The sequence below is a fragment of the Helianthus annuus genome, chromosome 10, assembly GCF_002127325.2.
Source record: "Helianthus annuus cultivar XRQ/B chromosome 10, HanXRQr2.0-SUNRISE, whole genome shotgun sequence".
Lineage (NCBI taxonomy): Eukaryota > Viridiplantae > Streptophyta > Magnoliopsida > Asterales > Asteraceae > Helianthus > Helianthus annuus.
The window spans coordinates 146,757,375-146,774,041 of record NC_035442.2 but is presented as its reverse complement, the minus strand read 5'-3'; the positions used below and the strand labels follow the sequence as shown (position 1 = coordinate 146,774,041).

General features: G+C 35.5%; 1 non-coding gene across 1 annotated transcript; it reads left to right on the top strand.

Moving 5' to 3' along the window:
- Positions 1–12,341: 12,341 nt before the first annotated feature.
- LOC118483645 lies at positions 12,342–12,437 on the top strand. The gene has a single exon (XR_004870931.1). It is a non-coding gene; the product is annotated as a small nucleolar RNA SNORD96 family (small nucleolar RNA).
- Positions 12,438–16,667: the final 4,230 nt, after the last annotated feature.

The window sequence follows — 16,667 nt, the reverse complement described above, 5'->3', positions numbered from 1 at the left end:
GGGTTTGTCGTTGAAATATCAGGGTGTGACATCGCCACTCCTCTACCCTCACGTTCAGGCACTGTTTAGTCTCTGCAATCAACACAATATCATCTGCAAAAAGCATGCACCATGGAGCTGTCTCCTGAATCAACTTGGACAACTCATCTGTAACAACTGTCACTAAAATCCCTAATTAGGATGTTAATTATCTATTAAGAAAACCCTAATTGAGAAACCCAAGTGATTCCACACAAACCCTAAAATTTTCAGAATTTTCAGAATCAAGATCAGGGCCCCTAAAACTCAGGGGGGGATAAACCCTAGCCAACGATTATCTTCATAACTAATTATAAAAATCGAATTTTAAGAAACTGACAACACAGCAAGCCTACCTGCACGAAGGGCTACCCTATGAAAATAGGGTGGTCACTCGCGTAGCGCGACGGCTAAGAGGGTACCCCTCGCGCTACGCGACGGTGTCAAAATCTCAGTATAAATAGCAGGGGTTGGGACTTGAATTTTGGTACTGAAACGACGAAAAGCGGAGTTACATAGGTCGAGTTATAAGCAAAACAGTCCAACACACACACAATTATCGAATTACTGCCACAGAACAGGGTAATTACTCGATCGCTATTACGATTCAGTTTCCGGAATCAATACATTTAAAGAATGTCTAAGTGCCGCCCACATTGGGCTATGCTTTATCGTTGTCGATAATTCGATAATGAGCCGAAGCATTGTACTTTGTCGTTGTCGATAATTCGATATACGAGTTGAAGTACTATACTTTATCGTTTGTCATTTTGATAAATGAGCCGAAGTATTGCACTTGGACATTCATTGTCAAAATTGATCTCGGGGAATTATCGTAACTGCTGTATTGATCACTAATCCTGTTTTGTGTGCATTATTGTTAGATTAGAAATAATCAAGGCTAATCAGTAGGCTTATACACTGCTCGTTAAATCTGCAATGTGAGTCATTCTTCTTTTTATCAATTGTTTTACAATACTCCAAATTATTTTCAAAAGTGTTATAAATACAGGGACTAAGTCGTGGATATCTTGATTTATTGGTTAGTGGGGTATTGTGCACATTACTATTTCTCCCAGTTAGGTTCATTGACCTACTAGGGAGAAACGTCACTATTAGAGTTCATTAACCTAATAGTGGTATGACCATCGTCACCATTGTGACTTGTCACCATTGTGGCAGAAAGCCAGATAAAGATAAAGATGTAAACCATTGTAATCGCTCTTATGCTGTAATTTATAACTATGGGTCATTTCCTAAAAACTGAATGAACTCACTCAGTATTTCCCCGCTGACAAAACCTTTTTCAAACATGTTTCAGGTAATCTGTTGTGAGCAAAGAAAAGTGCCAGGAAGCACTACCAGCTTAGAAAAGTGGCTCAGTGTAAATAAATAAAGAAACATGTTTTGAAAAATAAAGATTTCCATTGAAATCACATTATTGTAAATTACTGGGTTTTATCCCTAAATTATATAATGAGCAGTTTTACTACTAAAGATCCTGTTTTAAAAAGACTTCCGCTGTCGCCTAAATTAAATACCGCGGGATTTCTGTTCCACGGCTCCTGAAACGGGTCAAACCGGGTCGGGGGCCGTGACAGAAATAAAGTGGTATCAGAGCCACTTCTCAAGCCACTGATTTAAGCCAATTAAGTATTTAGAAAATACTTAATCTCCATAAATTGCTATTTTGTGATTATTTGTTTATTTATCTGACTAATTGTGTACAGTATGAGCAGATTTTTATATGTTAGTCAAATAAATTGATTCAAGTATTAGTACCTTTATTATCTACAATCTAGAAGTCTTATCAAGAAAATCATAAAATTTTCAAAATAAAACCTCGTATGATGTAAATTTCAATAATACCCAGTAGGAACTAATATTTAAAAAGTTTTCTATAAATTTTATGAATTCTGACTATGTCTATTTTTGCTAAACAGCATGAGTAACATGTCTGAGGCCCTTCAGAATTTAAATCTCTATCCAGTAAGAGTAGAAGTTTCCAGAGATTTCAATAGGTATATACCAGATATAGAAGAACCTATAGAGTTCGATGCTTTACCTCTCGAGAAACCCAAGCCCAAGGAAATAGAAATTGGGGAAAGTTCTAGGCAAATTGAAAAGTTACCATCTCAGGAAGAGTTAGATTCTATAATGGCAAGCCATAATACTATTAAGCCTGTTAATGAAAATATTTTTAATTGCTCTCTTGAAACACCACTACCAATGAACTTAGAACCATCTATTCCAAACCCTTCAATCCACTCGCAAATAGACGAATGGTTAATTAATGAAATACAGTTACAAAATTATCCCTATAAGCTTTTTCCTTAAAGTTCCATCTAGAACCCTTACCAAATCCACCAATGAGTAACAAGAATAAGACTGAACTTCGCTTTGGTGAAGAACTAATAGATACTGGGAATAGAATCCAAGAGACTGGGAAACAGATCTCCTGGAAATACAATAAGAGGGAATACAGTTACTAGAAAATCGTTTACAAAAGGATAGGGGATTTATGAAACTGTTATTGTAATAGTAATAGTAAAACCAGTATGTGTAAGATAAATAATAAAACAATTGTATATAGAAGCATGAAATTTTAGAAAATTTACGAATTTTGTTCGTATACGTGATTATGTGCAATTAAGTGTGATATTGGATTATTTCTTGTATACTAATTATTTATCTATAACTTAGTTGTCAAATGGAAAACGCTAATAATGAACCAGTTAATGAGGTTAATGATTCTGAGCAACAACCGGGGGATCAATATATGACTAGGCAGGATATAGAAAATATCGTTGCTCAAGGGATAGCCAACACTATTCCAACAATGATAGCTCAAGGGATAGCCAACGCTATTCCAGCCATCGTTGCTGCTGTTAAAAATCCAATAGAACCACAACAACCCGTTCCTAGCAAACGTATTTCTGAAGATAACTTCAGTAATAGCGTAAACGGAGCAATTATCATGTTAATCATGACAATGAACCACAACCAGCGCCGCTCCCTAAGAAAATGAAAGTTGCAACACCTGGTTGCACTTACAAGGAATTTCTTGCTTGTAAACCATCTGAGTTTGCAGGCAACGAAGGAGCGACTGCGGCACTACGTTGGTTAGAGAAAACTGAGGCAGTAATTGCCATAAGTAAATGTGCTCAGGATGATCAGGTCATGTACGCGTCAAATCTTTTCAAAGAAGGAGCGCTAGAATGGTGGAATACGGTGTTACAATCAAAAGGAAGAAGGATGGCGTATGCTATGAACTGGGAAGAATTTAAGAGCTTGGTAGAAAGAAAATTCTGTCCCGAATATGAAAAAGAACAAATGACAAACAAGTTTTTAACCCACCGAATTGTTGATGTAGATTGTCGAAAGTATACTACGACATTCTTCGAATATGCTCGAGTAGTACCAACCCTGGCTTCGCCAGAGCCAGTACTTATTTCTCGATATATTTGGGGATTGATTTCTGAAATCCGTAACATCGTCAAAGCTGCGAAACCTCGCACGATTGATGATGCGATAGATTTAGCCAATACTCTGACTGACGAACTAGTACGGACAAGAGAAGAAAATAGAAGGAAGGAAGTAGCCCAAAAGATTACCCAGGTAATCCGTTCGGATAACCATAACGATTTTAAGAAAGGAGGGAATGGGCAATCTTCTACTAGTTCATTTTGCAATTTTTGCAAAAGAAAGCATTTTGGAAGATGCAAAGGATACTGCAATTTTTGCAAAATTCCGGGGCATCAGGAAGAAGACTGCAGGAGGAAGAAATTTTCAGTTTGTTACAACTGTGGAGAAACTGGACATCTTAGGCCAAATTGTCCAAAACTAAACAAACCATCTGACACTAAAGCCAAACCTGCAGAAGAAACAAAAAGGAATGCAAGAGCCTTTCAATTGACTGCTCAGGAAACAGAGCTCATTCCAGATGTAATAGCCGGTACGTCCTAGGTTACAACGTTTACACAAAAAGTATTAACTGACTCTGATGCACACCAAAGTTTTATAAATACTTCATTCTGTCAAACTCTTAACTTAGACAAACCTTTCTTTGCTAACCTAATTCCTATGAAATTAGCCGAGTTTGATGTTATATTAGAAATAGATTAGTTAGTAGCCAACCCTACTCGAATTCTCTGTGATAAAAACTTTATAGAAAATCCAGGTAACCGCCGGAGAAGTATTTATGATTATAGGAAATAAACCACGTAAGGTCACATGATAAATCATGAAGATATTCACTTAGATCCTGCTAAGATAGCAATGGAAGAGTTCGCAATCTTTAAATGGAAAGTAGGTATTTTGTAAATTTAGCCGGATACTATAGGCAGTTTATTAAGGATTCTTTTAGATAGATACATCCTTAACTAAGTTAACACAGTTAATTCTAAATAAGAACCTAAACAAAAAGAAGCCTCTAGCTAGCCTTACCAGAAGGAACAGAAGATTTTAAAAGTATACGGTAATGCTTCAAAGTTAAAATTTGGATATATGGTAATGCGACACAAAAAGGTAATTGTGTATGCATCAAGGCAATTGCAAAAGTACGAAGAAAACCTTACCACTTGTAAGCCTAAAAATTAGAAACCACAAGTTATCCTTAAGATTAGGAAATATTATCTAAGCAAGCTTACTATCCATATGGGTCATAAGAATTTAAGATACATATTTGAGCAACAAGAATTAAACATAAGGAAAAGGAAATCCTCAGTGATTACAACTGTGATATTCAGTATCACGAAGGAAAGACTGAAGACGGTTAGAAGAACTATACAAATAATAAACAAAAGCCGCCGAAGTCCGAGTTGGAGACAAAATGCTATTGAAAGTATTTCCTTGGAAAGGAATTTATAAATTCGGTAAGAGAAAAAGCTAATTCTCTTATACGTAGGACCATTTTCAGTAATCCAACGCATAGGACCAGTAGCTTATCATTTACAACTACCAGAAGAATTAGCTGAAGTACATGATGTGTTTCATGTATCCAATCTTAAGAAACTTCTATCAGGCGAATCCTTGGTAGTACCTCTTCAAGATATAAAGATAAATGACATAGAAACCCCTACAAATAGAAGATCGGAAGATTAAGTTTCTCAAAAACAAACAACTAGTGTTAGTGAAAGTCCAATGGGAATCCAGAAGAGAACAAGAGTACACTTGGGAACTGGAATCAGAGATGAAGTGAAAATACTCTCATCTATTTCAGTGAATCTCGAGGACGAGATTTTTCTTAAGGTGGGGAGGATGTAACAACTGTCACTAAAATCCCTAATTAGGATGTTAATTATCTATTAAGAAAACCCTAATTGAGAAACCCAAGTGATTCCACACAAACCCTAAAATTTTCAGAATTTTCAGAATCAAGATCAGGGCCCCTAAAACTCAGGGGGGGATAAACCCTAGCCAACGATTATCTTCATAACTAATTATAAAAATCGAATTTTAAGAAACTGACAACACAGCAAGCCTACCTGCACGAAGGGCTACCCTATGAAAATAGGGTGGTCACTCGCGTAGCGCGACGGCTAAGAGGGTACCCCTCGCGCTACGCGACGGTGTCAAAATCTCAGTATAAATAGCAGGGGTTGGGACTTGAATTTTGGTACTGAAACGACGAAAAGCGGAGTTACATAGGTCGAGTTATAAGCAAAACAGTCCAACACACACACAATTATCGAATTACTGCCACAGAACAGGGTAATTACTCGATCGCTATTACGATTCAGTTTCCGGAATCAATACATTTAAAGAATGTCTAAGTGCCGCCCACATTGGGCTATGCTTTATCGTTGTCGATAATTCGATAATGAGCCGAAGCATTGTACTTTGTCGTTGTCGATAATTCGATATACGAGTTGAAGTACTATACTTTATCGTTTGTCATTTTGATAAATGAGCCGAAGTATTGCACTTGGACATTCATTGTCAAAATTGATCTCGGGGAATTATCGTAACTGCTGTATTGATCACTAATCCTGTTTTGTGTGCATTATTGTTAGATTAGAAATAATCAAGGCTAATCAGTAGGCTTATACACTGCTCGTTAAATCTGCAATGTGAGTCATTCTTCTTTTTATCAATTGTTTTACAATACTCCAAATTATTTTCAAAAGTGTTATAAATACAGGGACTAAGTCGTGGATATCTTGATTTATTGGTTAGTGGGGTATTGTGCACATTACTATTTCTCCCAGTTAGGTTCATTGACCTACTAGGGAGAAACGTCACTATTAGAGTTCATTAACCTAATAGTGGTATGACCATCGTCACCATTGTGACTTGTCACCATTGTGGCAGAAAGCCAGATAAAGATAAAGATGTAAACCATTGTAATCGCTCTTATGCTGTAATTTATAACTATGGGTCATTTCCTAAAAACTGAATGAACTCACTCAGTATTTCCCCGCTGACAAAACCTTTTTCAAACATGTTTCAGGTAATCTGTTGTGAGCAAAGAAAAGTGCCAGGAAGCACTACCAGCTTAGAAAAGTGGCTCAGTGTAAATAAATAAAGAAACATGTTTTGAAAAATAAAGATTTCCATTGAAATCACATTATTGTAAATTACTGGGTTTTATCCCTAAATTATATAATGAGCAGTTTTACTACTAAAGATCCTGTTTTAAAAAGACTTCCGCTGTCGCCTAAATTAAATACCGCGGGATTTCTGTTCCACGGCTCCTGAAACGGGTCAAACCGGGTCGGGGGCCGTGACATCATCCAAGACAACCGCAAAAAGAAAAGGGCTCAACGCAGACCCTTGGTGGAGTCCCACAGGAAAGAAGTTTGTAACCCCTACAGGCGCGCAGACACTAGTTTCTGTTCTATCGTATCAACACACAATCACACCAAGAGAAGTTTGTATCCCCTACGGGCCTAATCTAAATATTGAAATGGTTTAATCTAATGATTGCTAATTAATTGCATAAAGAAATAAGTATTTACAATTTATACAAGGTTAAAGAAGTAAACCCCATCTACTTTCCGTTTTTCTTAAAAAAAAGGTTCAATATCTTCTTTCATACGTACAAAAGTAACTTTACATCGTTTTATGTAATAATAAAAAGGTGGTATAGTTATATTATGAATAGGAATAATACAGCTATGTAAGAGTAGTAGGAAACCTGATCTGAATAAGGAAATCAAGATAATATTGACACCAAAAATCTTACAAATCGTTTTATAGTCTCAAATCACAATATTAAGATACAAGCCTACTCTAATAGGCTAATATGAGACTCTTCTAAGCTCGGTGTCCTAGTATGCATTCAAACTCAAAATGTATACTTTCCATATTGGGTTAAATACTTGAAAAAACATGCTTAAAGACGTCAACATAATGTTGGTGAGTTTACAGGTTTGTATTGTGTCATTCAAAGTAAGTGAAACTCAATTAGGGAAGATTGGTAAGATCTCATGTGAAGAACACAAAGGCATAAATGGGTTGGTAGGTGCTTTCAAGTTTTGGAAAAAAGGAAAAATGGGTTGACCCGACTAAAGTTCTTATTACATCAAAGATATCACCATATCAAGAACCAAAGTTCGGGATCAACACACAATCACACCAAGAGAAATATATGCAAGTTGATGAGCTCAAATAGCAAATACCTCATCCACTACTTTGCACAAGTGATAGCTAACTCGTGATGGAACACACTTTTGCTTCATCACAAAATAAGGCATCTCACTATAAGGACCACTTTACTAGGAAGAATTGGCGTACTTTTAGCAGATTGTATGTGACAACTATGACTTGTTTGGATGATTGTCATATTCACTACTTGTAACACCCCAACCCGGTTAGAGCTGACGTGTCACAATCTCAGAGGTAGACATAGACAAAAAGAATACTTTCCTTTATTTCAAAGGTCTGAATTTTAGTACAACATCCTAAAGTGTAAAATCTAGCTTCCTTGTATAGCCTCCTAAGTATTTCTTAATATCTTCAGATAACATCCAAGGGTTTTATTCCACTTTCTCAGTCCCACGCCAAAGTAACATGTGAACCTGTTGGGGGAAAAAGGTTTACAGACTAAGCCAAATGCTCGGTAAGGAATAATAGGCTGGAGTAAAAATGGTTTTCGCTAAAACATTTTTAGTAAAACAATTTCAGTAACCATAACGAAAAAGACAATTTCGGTAAAATCAGTTTGAGTAATATTTTGAAAGCATAATTTCAGTAACTGTACCAGTAAATAGCTTTGGTAACGATAATGGTAAAATCATCCAGTAACGTAAAAAGTAACAGTAAATCAGTTTCAGTAACGGTAATAGTATCAGTAACACTAACAGTAACTCATTTTCGGTAACAATAATGCTAACATTAAATCATTACTTACGGATGTACCCATGAGCCGAATAGTAACAGTAAACAGATCGTGACAATATACAGGGAATGGCGCAGGTTGGCACACCCACATCCATTCCCCGTAGCAGAAATAGTAACGTAACTAGAATCGATCCATACGCCTCCTAGTAGCTTTATACCACACTTGTACCTAGGGACGCCGTGAACTGATCTCTCCGTCACGGAAGGAGCACATGTTGTCGGTGCCATAACAACACGCTCGTGGGACACTCCACGAGAAGCTAGAACTTAGGGTAACAGAGTAGGGAAACATTTTTTTCTTAAATCATTTAAACATCAGTATCGCAACATGTGATAATGATCATAAACTTAAATATACCGAATGCTTGTCTTTGACAAAAAGGCAACAGACAGTTAACATATTACTGACAAAAAAAAAAAAAAACCAACATATCAAAGAACGAATCGTAACATGAAACCCACATATCCTTATTAACGACACCTGATAATGCAACCGAGTGTTTATATATAGGATGTACCGCAGCGTATCCACCACACCTGTATACGTTATCAAAGTTCTGTTTACCAAGAAATTCGAGATCCATGCCCCTTTTTTCAACCAAACACATTTCAAACGTCTTGTTAAGTAAACATATTCATTTTATTTTCAAAAGCCGAAACAAACAGTTAACAAATCGAAATGCCAAAGTCGTTAGGAGTTCCAAAAGAAAATTATACTTAATGGGGTTTATAAACAATCAAACCAGATACCAAAGGAGAGGGGGTAGGGATCCGTAGCTGAACAAATGATTCACATTTATGTAAGACCGGTTCGTTCAGGGAACCAGATAACTCGAGGACGACCCTGGTCTAAATTGTTTTTTAAACGAAAAAAGTCTAATTTTAAAAGATAAACTAATAAAATGATTGTACTATACTTTAAGTTGTATACATCTATATCTATATATACTTAAAAATTTAGTTATATCAACTTTTTTACAACCTTCATTATGAGTCTCTTAAATACATTTGTGTCTTTCAAGTTGTAATTGCCTATTAACAAGGGGCCAGAAATAAACAAATTTGAGCATTTCCCCAAGGACTTCTTAAAACTTAAGAGGTACAAGTAGAAATGCTTGGTATACAATACACAATGCATGTATTAATTATGTTTTAGGGGTAAATTTGTCTTCCAACATGAATATTAAATTAATATCTTAATTCTTACCGATTATAATGAATTGAAATGGATCTCTAGAGACTATAATTAATTAGTTGAAAAATAATAGTTAATTTAGTTTACAAGTTATCAAGCATCATGTACAAGGATGAGTAAGCCATTTTAGAAGGGTTAAATCCAATGTTTTAAGACACTAGAAGGTTAATTAGGGGATTTCAGTCTACATATTGAATGCTTCCGTTCCTAATGATTCATGTTCTGGTTCCTCATCGGCCATTATGAAAGAAAACCATAAGACAGTGGTTTCTGGGTAGTTTAGAGAGAAGTTTAGAGAGGTTACGCAATCTGTCTTTTCTACACCCACATCGTCTCCCAGATTACAATCCTCAATCGTTACCCCAAAACCTAGAGCATTCAAAATCTATCAACAATCTATTGGAGTTGTGCGATTTCATCAAGAACAATGGGAGTCGTTTGTGGGATTTCATTGAAGGAGTCACTGACGATATCTTTCAGTTATCCACCGGTAAACTAAAACCACTTTCATCATAGGGTAAACAAAAGGTAACATTTGATTGCCAAAACCTCAATCGATTGAAGTTTTATACTGTGGATTACTCATTGAGAAATGTGACCGATTTTGAAAAACGCAAACCAAGTCGGGAATTTGTATTCACATACAATTGTTTTTTATCCTGATTACTTACCTTTTTCATTGTGATAATTTTGTAGGAAGTGCATGAAAAAACAAAAGAAATCGCAGGTGGCCCATGGCAATTTGTTGTCTTTGTAATGCATGACAATGCTAAGACCATTAATGGAGCTCTCCATTTTGGTGTAAATGTCAACATGATTAATGGTAATCAATTATATCTTCTGATTATATTGAATAACTACTTTTATTTTTATTTTTGTTTTCGTCTAAATACGACTGTATGCGATCAACTTGCAATTGCTAAGGAGACCGATAGACGGCTTGGTATGGGAACAAACATGTACCCTTCCTCTTCTTTGCTCGGTGGCCACAACGAACGATGCATCCATTGCATTGCAGCACTCCTTATTGAAGAGTTGATAGAGAAAGCTGATGGATTTTTTTTCAGGTTGGTGCTCCTTTGATTGATGTTATATGTGATTTGTTTCTTGATAAACTGAATCTTTTGATCTAAATATACAGAACACAAGTATGAGATTGTGACCAGGTTACAAGAAACAAAACACATTTGTGGGATGACTGGCGATGGTGTGAACGACGCCCCTGCTTTGAAGAAGGCCGACATCGGAATTGTTGTTGCTGATGCTACAGATGCTGCCTTAATAGTGTTTGAAGCTTATACTGTACCCGTCATAAAATTCTACACTCAGATTAGGAAGTTAGACAAGGTTTTACTTTATTCTTACTAACGATTTTTTTTTTAAATTATTAATAGATTTTAGGACTTTTAAGCATCATCCATCACATGTATGCTGAAATTTGTGGATCAATGCTATATATATATTTGCCAATAGACATCAAAGTACATGATGACACGTTAAATTACAAAATTGATTATATTTGAAGTTTGACGGTTTCCTTTTGCTAAAGTTGATTATTAGATGAAAAGGTTATGCTATAAGATGAACTGTGATTCTGCAAGTCATTTTTTTATTATATCTTTCAATAGATCTCAGGAAGAAAATGTAGGTTTTGCATGATTAATTGGATGATATTATTTTTTAAACATGTATTTACAAGTAACTATCATTTTGTGAATGTGTAGTGGGACTGAAGTGAAGTGAAAAAGTTTGTTTTGTCATTCACCACATAAACAACAAATTGTAAAGCTAGCAAAATGGCCATGAGTCCACTAAATGTGGAGACATAGAGATTCTATTTCGAGTTTGCTTGAATAAACGGCTAACAATGATGTTAAGGGGAGAAAATGAAAGTTTACGCTATTGCAGATAATGAAAAATGAAATGGGGACATTATTGCTATTTTTTATTTATGCAATAAAGATTCATGATAGGATCAAATTCATGTTTCCATTTTCAACGGGTTAAAGGAGTAAATTTTATTGAACGGGTCAACTGGGTAATATTTATGGAATGGGTCAAAATGGCTTGATCTACGGCAACTTGCGGGATGTTATTACCAATTCTTTTAAGTAATTCAGACCCTAACAAAAAACCGAAACAACTGATAAACAATAGCTATTATGCATGCCGTGCATTGCACGAGCTTTCTTCCTACTAAAAATAAAAAATAAATATGAAAATTTATTTTTTAACTGAATAATAAATAAAGTTTATAATATGAGAGAGAGTCCATTTAAACGGCCCTAAATTAAATATAACCTGGACTTGGACTTGTTATGGGCTTTCTTGTTTATCCAAAATTGATAAATTAGGGTTTTTATGGTTCTGCACTTCTCTATATAAAGCTATCGCTTCATCCCTCTCTTCCCATCACCTGATCCGCTGCTTTCACTATACATCTCTTCAATTAGCCAAATTAGTTTTCATGTTTTTTTTTTTGCAGTTATTATATCATGAAATAAATTCTCAAAGTTTCTTTATCAATTGCTTTTCATCGACGATTTACATATATATTTGGGGCGAAACTTTCGATTTCCGTAAAACCCAATTGAAATCGTCACAAATCGAGCCTTCTCTGATTCACAACGGTTGAGCCGAAAGGCTCCCGTTGCCGGAGTAGGCGTTGTCACATTCCATCACCTTGAGGAGCATATTTTGCGATTACCTTTTGGGACTGGCCGTGAGAAAAACATTTATATGCTACTTTTTTTTTTAATATTTATATGATTATTTTGTTGAATGTTGGCCGATGATGAGATATGCTTTTAAAAGATCACCATCTTTCGGGACTGAATGGCCTTTTATGGGCCTTGCTGTCAAAAACGCATTTCTGAGGCTCTGTTGATGTTGTGGTTTTGTAAATTTGGAGTGCTTATGGACGGTCAAGTGCTGTTTAGATTAAACGCCGGCAGTACTTAACATAATTCATAAGCTAGATTTAAATGTAGCCGCTCGTCTTTCGTGCTTAATCTGGTTTTTAATATTAGGTTTTGGCAATCCATGTTGTGGCTTACATTTGTTTTGTTGGAATAATTGTTTCTTTCGAGTTTTTTTCGTAGCAATTGTTTTTTCTGTTTATTTAGATTGTGTGATATTCACTTATTAGAAAAGGGTGCAAGTGTTTTTCTTTCGCTAAATTACGCTAAATTAAGCTTGGCAACACATTGAAGATATTTTTCTAAGGGGACTAGGGGTGGTTCACTAGTGATAGAATCTATCACTTCTACTATCCAATCAAGTCATGTCATGTGCACAACCAATATTCTATCACTAGTGATAGAAATGTAGAGGGGGTGGTATCACTAGTGACGGTAGCACAATCTTTTTTATTTATTCCATCAGTGTACAACTCCTCAGCACTAGAGTACAACCCATCATACACAGTTCCAAAATTCAACGGGTGACCACCATAACGCGTTAACTCTTCCACGCGTGGTGGATTGAGTGGCGGCCGTGTATAACGGCGTGGTGGAATTCTATCACGGAAAAAAAAGCCCACCCCGGGTCCTCTAAGGCCGAATCTGTGACTGACGTTGTATTGGGGTTGTGTTGGTGTATGTCGTGTAACATACCTGGTGAGGCCTTACGAGTTGGCCCATTAACCCAGTTGACTAAAATAAAAAGGTGAAACATTTTTGACCGACTAAAATGACATTAACACTTAATTTATTTGACAATGAAAATTAATACAACTTAGTTTCAAGTATAGAAGAAAAAACAATGTATTTATATGTAGGGGTTGGTTACGGTATAAACCATACTTATTCTACAAACTGTAATAACAGATCTTTGCACTTAAAAATACATAAAAGTAGCACTTTTGAATGATATTAGCACTTTTCTTTACTAGCGCATTGAAAATAAAAAGAAGATTCAGATAAAGAATTGATTGCTTGTTAGCATAATTACAAGGAATTCAATATAATTGATATTGTTTAGGTTATTATTTTGCCATAACACTATAACTGGTTTGATGGCACATGTCACTTTTTAAATGGTTCTTACAGTTTGTATACGAAATGTGGTTTGTATTTGATCATACTCCTTTATATGTATTATATATGTTTTGTTACTTTTATACATGAATTAAATAAAGGAGTATTTATATAAAAAACTATTATTATCCCAAAATAATAGCTAAGAATTGTGTTGTTTTTTTAAGGGTTATTGGACCCTAACTATTGCCTATTCGTTGTTGTCACTCCCAGCTATCACTTTGACGTTCGTCACCTCCAAATTAACACTTGGTGTGTTTTGTCACCACGTCATTACCTGATCATTAACTTTTGATCTTGGTACTATACTTTTGGGGTGTGTCATAGGGATCTTAGGAATGTTTTAGGGATCTTAGGACATCCAAAAAGTATAGTAACAAGATCAAAAGTTAGTGATTACTTAACGATGTGGTGACAGAATACACCAAGTGTTAAGTTGGGGTTGACGGGCGTCAAAGTGATAGTTGAGGGTGGTGGCGGCCAATAACCAATAATTGGGGGTGATAAAATCCAATAACCCTTTTTTTAATGATAAGTTCCATTAGACAATGTGTAGTGGGGCGCTATGCACCCACATAAAGCCCCTATAAAGCCCCAAACACCATTACGAAGGACTTTATGAGACAAAAAAATGGGGGAGGCGCGATATATATAGCGCCAGGTATGGGGGGAGGTTTCAAAGTTTGGACCAATAAAAAATTAGTTAGTGTTTTTATAATTAATTAATAAAAACGAAAATTAATAATTAGGTATTAATGGGTAGGGGCTTTATGCTACGGGCTCTACTCTCTAGTGATATAACGCCCTATAAAGCCCTCTGTGTGACGTGGCACGACATGTGTCGCATAATGCCCCACAAAGGGCTTTGTGACTACGGATGACCTTAGTAGCACTTTTTTTTAAATACTAATTTACATTACTTCAAATTTACATCGAGATAGTTGGTAAAAGGGCAACGGGCTGTGCCGCTACAAAAATAAATAATAAACGTATATACGCGTTGAAAATAAAAGCTAAACACATAACGTATTTGACAAAAAAAAACGTATATAAACATTGAAAATAAATCTAAACACAGCAAGTATACAATGTCATCCCTACAACGATTTTTTTTAAATACTAATTCTATCTTGTTTTGTTTTGTTTATGAGATCCACATTTGCAGATTGCAACAACAGACTCTAATGAAAAACACTAATATAAATTAAGAAACTATGGCTGCTAATAGGCATACGTAAATAACAAGACCGGTTCAACAAATAAGTCTTAATTCTCTATACAACAGCTTGATTAAGAAAAATAGCAAATTATGAAAGAAGAATAAACCCTAATTCCTTAATAACAAATGAGGACATCAGATATCTAACCTAAGTCCCCCCGTAGTGGGGCGTTTTTTTTAAAAAAAATTCAAAAAAAACGCCGGATAACGCCGAGATCCCCACTACATAGGGCGTTTCCGGGCGTTTTTTTTGAAAAAAAATTAACCCGGCGTGTTTATTAAAACGCTGCACCATGGTTTGAATGCCCAATCAATTGAGGACATGTGGGTTTTTAGAGAGAGATGGGGTTGTGGCCGGATTTTTTGTCGGATTTTTGGCCGGATTTTATGGCAGGTCGCAGGCATGGGCACGAAGAAGAAGGGCACGAAGAAGAAGGGTTTGTTTTAAAACTTTGATATTGACACTTAGGCCCTTATACTTTTAAACTTTATTATTTTCTGTTTTGACACATTAGGCCCTAAAGTAATTTTTTAGTATTCTATTTTTTTAATTTTCTGTATTTTAATTTTCTGTTTTTTATTTTCTGTATTTTTATTTTCTTTATTTTTATTTTCTTTATTTTTATTTTCTGTTTTTAATTTTTTAGTATTGTATTTTTTTATGTTTTAAATTAAAAAAAATAATTGGGAAATGATTGCATGGGCGTTATTGGAATAATGCCCCACTACACCACTTTATGCTATAAGAGCATTCACATCCAAGGTATCAAATTTTGTGAGTGGTGTTTTTAAAATATAAAAAGTATAAAAAGTGGTTGTGAGTGGAGGAGAGAGAAAATGTTACTGTTCATCTGTATATTTGGGGGGACACTGTTCCCGCCCTATAATTTTTTAATATATTTTGAAAGTGGTTGTGAGTGGAGGAGAGAGAAACTGTAATGATAAAGGTATAAAAAAATATTATTTAATTGAAAAGGAGAGAGAAAATGTAGTGTTTTTTAGTGTAATTTAGGGTGAAAATATGGTGGAATGGATGTGAATGCTCTAATGCCCCATGCTGACTGGAATGACACGTGTCGCAAAACGCCCCATGGTAGGGGCATTATATTGATTTACCACTACACATGGTCTAAGTCCCCCCGTAGTGGGGCGTTTTTTTTAAAAAAAATTCAAAAAAAACGCCGGATAACGCCGAGATCCCCACTACATAGGGCGTTTCCGGGCGTTTTTTTTGAAAAAAAATTAACCCGGCGTGTTTATTAAAACGCTGCACCATGGTTTGAATGCCCAATCAATTGAGGACATGTGGGTTTTTAGAGAGAAAGATGGGGTTGTGGCCGGATTTTTTGTCGGATTTTTGGCCGGATTTTATGGCAGGTCGCAGGCATGGGCACGAAGAAGAAGGGCACGAAGAAGAAGAAGGGTTTGTTTTAAAACTTTGATATTGACACTTAGGCCCCTATACTTTTAAACTTTATTATTTTCTGTTTTGACACATTAGGCCCTAAAGTAATTTTTTAGTATTCTATTTTTTTAATTTTCTGTATTTTAATTTTCTGTTTTTTATTTTCTGTATTTTTATTTTCTTTATTTTTTATTTTCCTTATTTTTATTTTCTGTTTTTAATTTTTTAGTATTGTATTTTTTTATGTTTTAAATTAAAAAAAATAATTGGGAAATGATTGCATGGGCGTTATTGGAATAATGCCCCACTACACCACTTTATGCTATAATGCCCCATGCTGACTGGGATGACACGTGTCGCAAAACGCCCCATGGTAGGGGCATTATATTGATTTACCACTACACATGGTCTAAGTCCCCCCGTAGTGGGGCGTTTTTTAAAAAAAAAAAT